General features: G+C 48.5%; 1 long non-coding RNA gene across 1 annotated transcript; it reads right to left on the reverse strand.

The window, feature by feature from the left end:
- Nucleotides 1-278: 278 nt before the first annotated feature.
- LOC121987389 lies at nt 279-702 on the reverse strand. The gene is made up of 2 exons (XR_006113551.1): nt 580-702; nt 279-504 (listed from the first exon to the last, which is right to left on the reverse strand). It is a non-coding gene; the product is annotated as an uncharacterized LOC121987389 (long non-coding RNA).
- Nucleotides 703-5,562: the final 4,860 nt, after the last annotated feature.

Raw genomic sequence — 5,562 nt, forward strand, 5'->3', positions numbered from 1 at the left:
ATGTGGAATCAGGTACATATCCATACAAGATGTAAACAAACAATCAATCAACGAGTAGCATGTATTGGGCAGTGATTAACCGAAACAAGTATGAAACACAATTAATGCAACATATTATCTTCATTACTAAGCATATCAAAGACAAATAGTCAAAAGTACCCGCCTCCAATAGGAATGTCCAAATCCGACATCGAGATGCTCGTCTCGCGTCAAAGTCCTGTGGTATCAAACATAATATCTAGTTTAGCTCATTTCTATCATACAACCATTAGCCAAACTAAATTCTAATCCATCGTCCAACTAGGGTTAGCTTCATTAACCCTAATTACACCTTTAGATTTATTTCTAAACTTAAGTTAACAACTTTTGCTAACACTACTAGAAATCATCTACAACAAAGACCACAACCCCAAACCTTACCTCAAGTTCCACAGCTTATTCAAGAACAAGAAGATGCTGGAATGAGGGCTGCCGTTAAGGGCTGTTGGCTGCCGAAACTCCTCACTGTTCGGATCAAAAAGACCAAGAAATCAACTTCCAAACCACAACCAAATTTCAAACATAACTTGAGCACTTTACCTCTTCCTTTACTGCCTGAAATGACCAAAAACCGGACAAAGCTGCCACTGGAAGCCCTAATGCCAGAAACTCAAGCCGATAACAAGGTGTTTTGCTGGCACTCACGGCTTGCCGACCGACGCTAGATCACAAGGGCAGCGGCGAGCGAAAGACACTGCAGGAGGGTAGTGTCAGTGATGGCTAGGGCAGAATGGGACGGCGGCGCTGCAAATCTAGGGCACAGCGTTGCCCTAGTCCGTAGGCGTCGACTGTGGCGCTGCTTTGCTGAGAACAGGCGGCGGCGGTGGTGCGGCTCGGGAGAAAAGATGAAGAGGAAGATGGCTGGCGTCAGTGGGCAGAGATCAGATTTCCGGCGAGCCCCTGTTGGCCATGATCCAGAGAGGAAGACCGGCAATGGTTCGGCAAACCTGTGGCCGGCGCTCAAAGCTCCTGTGGCCAAGGAAATCGGCGTCGGAAGGCAAAGAAGAAGAAAGAAACAAAGAGGAGTGCTCGGCTTCTCCCTTGATCACATCTTAAACGCTCGGAGGAAGATGGAACCGTCGAGTGTGGTTAGGGCAAGTAGAATCGGCGCGTGTGGGTTCGGCGAAGAAGAGGAACGGAGGAAAAGAGAAATAAAGAAAAGAAATAAAAGAAAAGAAAAAATAAAGGAAAAAGTAAACTTTTCCTCACTTAAATGGGTAGCCAAAACAGGCTTTCCCGGAACCCAAATCTTATCCCCGTTAACTCGTCCATACGAACTCCGAAAAATTCCCGAAAAATTTCCAAAAATTCCGGAAAATTCCCTTATTAATATTCGCCTATTTCCGGTATTTTACATTCTCCCCCACTTATAAAAATTTGGTCCCCAAATTTCGTTATCTACCATCAGCAAGTACTAACAACATATATAAAGTATATAAATGCTGAACGGTAAATAAATCGCATACCTCAAGTGAAAAGATGGGGATATCGAGCTCGGATCGTATCCTCGAGCTCCCAAGTAGCCTCCTCGTCCGAATGATGTTGCCATCCGACTTTAACCAGCCGGATAGTCTTGTTCCGCAACTGACGCTCTTTCCGGTCGAGTATCCATACCGGAACCTCCTCATATGTAATGTCAGGCTGAACTGGAACTGGGATATCTGCCAGCACATGTGTCGGATCAGGCACGTATCTCCTCAGCATCGATACGTGAAATACATCGTGAACGCCTGACAGGGACGGTGGTAGTGCCAATCGGTAAGCTACTGCTCCGATCCTCTCCAAGATCTCGAAAGGACCAATGTACCGTGGAGCTAGCTTACCTCTGAGGCCAAATCTCTTCACCCCTTTCGTGGGTGAAACTCGTAGAAATACATGGTCGCCAACAGAGAACTCTAGTGGTCTGCGTCTCCGATTAGCATAACTCTTCTGACGATCCTGCGCCTCTGACATCCTCCGTCTGATAGTACGGACCAACTCTGCATCCTGCTGAACTCTATGAGGTCCCAACAACTGAGCCTCTCCAACCTCATCCCAAAGGACGGGTGTCCGACAAGGTCTACCATACAACGCCTCAAACGGTGCCATCTGGATAGCCGAATGGAAGATGTTGTTGTAGGCAAACTCTACCAACGGCAGATGGTCCTCCCAACTGCCTCCGAAATCCATAACACATGACCTCAGCAGGTCCTCTAAAGTCTGAATGGTCCGCTCTGACTGTCCATCTGTCTGTGGATGGAAAGCTGTACTGAAACGGAGCTGTGTACCCAAGGCCTGCTACAGACTCTGCCAGAACCGAGACGTAAACCGTGGAACTCTATCCGAAATGATACTCAACGGAACACCATGTAGTCGGATGATCTCTCGGCAATACAGATCTGCCAATCGATCCAGGGGATCAGTCCTCCGGATCGCTAAGAAGTGCGCGGATTTGGTTAATCGATCAACGATTACCCAAATCGCGTCATGACCTCGTCGTGTCCTCGGCAACCCTACCACAAAGTCCATGGTAATGTGATCCCACTTCCACTCAGGAATAGGAATCCGCTGAAGTAATCCTGCAGGTCTTTGGTGCTCAGCCTTCACCTGCTGACAAACAAGACATCTAGCTACAAAATCCGCGATGTCTTTCTTCATGCCGTTCCACCAGTAGGAACGCCTCAAGTCTCGATACATACGGGTCCCGCCTGGATGGATCGTAAATCGAGAACGGTGTGCCTCCTGTAATAGCTCCTGTAAGACCGGATGAGACTGAGGTACGCATAATCTGCCTCGGAAGAATATAATACCCTCCTCGTCTCGTGTAAACTCGGCTCACGCCTAAGCTATCTCGATCGCTAATAAACCGCAAATGCCGATCATCGCTCAGGCCTCTCGGATCCTCGCCCAGCAACCATGGTAAAAAGAATACCCTGCTCTGTCTGTCCCTGCTCCTCAAGGCATAACTCGGAGAAACCCTGAATCAAGTCTGTGACTGAAGCTCGGTGGTAAGCCAAAGTCCCTCTGGACTTCTTGCTGAGTGCATCGGCAACCACATTAGCTTTCCCGGGTGATAGCTAATGGTACAATCATAATCCTTCAAGAACTCCATCCATCTCCTCTGTCGGAGATTAAGTTCCTTCTGAGTGAAAATATATTTGAGACTCTTATGATCAGTGAGAATCCCAAATGTAATACCATATAAATGATGACGCCAAAGCTTCAGAGCAAAGATGATGGCAGCTAACTCCAGGTCATGAACTGGGTAGTTCTTCTCATGCTCCTTCAGCTGACGAGAAGCATAAGAGACTACTCTGTCGTGCTGCATCAGAACAGCGCCCAAACCCTGAAGAGACGCATTGGTGTAGAGTACAAATCCGTCCTCTCCAAAAGGTAAAACCAAAACTGGAGCCGACACTAATCTCCGCTTCAGCTCCTGGTCTCGCAATCCTCGGACCATATGAACTTCACGCCTTTCCGGGTAAGACGTGTCAGTGGCATAGCAATACGCGAGAAGTCCTCGACAAAACGTCGGTAATATCCGGCCAATCCCAGAAAACTGCGGATCTCCTGAACTGACTTCGGCTGCTCCCAACCGGTGACAGCCTCGATCTTCTGAGGATCAACTGAAATACCCCTGCTAGAAACCACGTGTCCCAGAAAACCGACTGAGGATAGCCAGAATGCACACTTGCTGAACTTCGCGTACAGCTGATGTCGTCGAAGAATCTCCAAGACTGTGCGAAGATGCTGTGCATGCTCCTCCTCGGAACGAGAGTAGACCAATATGTCATCAATGAAAACGATAACAAACTGATCCAGATACTCCAGAAAAATGCGGTTCATCAAGTCCATAAACACCGCTGGAGCATTGGTAAGCCCAAATGGCATTACCAAAAACTCATAATGACCGTATCTGGTACGGAAAGCTGTCTTCTGGATATCAGAATCTCTGACTCTCAACTGATGATATCCGGATCGCAGATCAATCTTAGAATACACTGATGTACCTCTGAGCTGATCAAACAAATCCTCGATTCGTGGTAATGGATATTTATTTCTGATGGTCACTGAATTCAGCTGCCTGTAGTCAATACACAACCTCATAGTACCATCCTTTTTCTTGACAAACAGAACTGGAGAACCCCATGGTGAAACACTAGGGCGAATGAATCCTCTGTCTAAAAGCTCCTGGAGTTGAACCTTCAGCTCGTTCAACTCTTTTGGTGCCATACGATACGGAGCTTTCGATGTCGGCGCGGTTCCCGGAATCAGCTCAATAGTGAACTCCACTGGCCTTCTGGGAGGCAAACCTGGCAGCTCCTCTGGAAATACATCTAGGTACTCACGGACTACAGGAACGTCGGAGAGCTGCGAACTACTAACTGATCAACGACAACAGAAAACCATGACAGCCGTGAGACAGCAGCTTCTGCGCCTGAATCGCCGAAATAATCGAGATACCGTCGTCTCTAATGCCAGTGAAACTCCACGAGGGTTGGTTCGGAGGCTGGAAGGTGACCACCCTCGTCTGGCAATCAACGGTAGCATGATAAACTGACAGCTAATCCATGCCAAGTATGACATCAAACTCGACCATCTCCAATACTAGAAGATCTACCGTAAGTATCATGTTGCCAAAATCTAACGGGCAACCTCTGACCTCTTGGGTGACGTCTAAACTATCACCGGACGGTAGGGAGACAGTCAATCGCCGCAACCTAACAGTAGGTAATCTACCAATCTCCCGCATAAAGTTACGGGATATAAAAGAATGCGAACTACCAGTATCAATCAAAATATCAGCAGTAAATGCATAAATGGAAATCGTACCGCGGAAAACGGATCCGTCGGCCCGCTGAGCATCCTCTCTGATAATCGCATGAACACGACCAGTCTCTGGCGGAGGAGGAGGTGGTAACACTGCCGCGTAAGCCACTTTGGACTATGTGCTAGATAAGGACCGAGGATGGTGGCGATCTTGTCGGGCCGAGACCGAGTCGATCATCGCCCCGAGTCGGATAATAAGGTCCCGAGCAAAACTGGGTGCTGAAGCACTAGAGTACTCTGTCCAAGCATGCCAAATCTCTGCGCAGAGGCTGCTCGCCGACGCGTGAGGGTGTGAATCTCCACCCTCCTCGCCGAGACACCGATCGACTAGACTGTCCCTCGCTGACCCTCCGAGCCGTGTGCTGAGCCTTCAGGTGACAATCTCGGCTCTGGTGCCGTGCGGTTGCAATAAAACAAACCGAGCCCAGTGCAGTCAAGTGATGCGGTCTGGAACCACATCGGAACATCTGTATATCGCTGGACTGTTTCCGATCGCCGAGGAGACCGGAAGCGTCCCGAGGAAGATCCGACTCGAGGCCTACGAAACCCGTAAGAACTCGACCTGATCGCTGCGACAACTCGATCTTGTCCTCGGTTCTGCTGGACTGCCCTGAGGTTTGACCCGTATGCTTTCTTTTCCTGTCCGGATATGCTGTCTGCCGAGCTAACTCTATCATCAAAGCTCGATTCAATGCATCAGAGTAAGATGTAATC

The sequence above is a fragment of the Zingiber officinale genome, chromosome 5B (genome assembly GCF_018446385.1).
Source record: "Zingiber officinale cultivar Zhangliang chromosome 5B, Zo_v1.1, whole genome shotgun sequence".
In the NCBI taxonomy this organism is placed as follows: domain Eukaryota; kingdom Viridiplantae; phylum Streptophyta; class Magnoliopsida; order Zingiberales; family Zingiberaceae; genus Zingiber; species Zingiber officinale.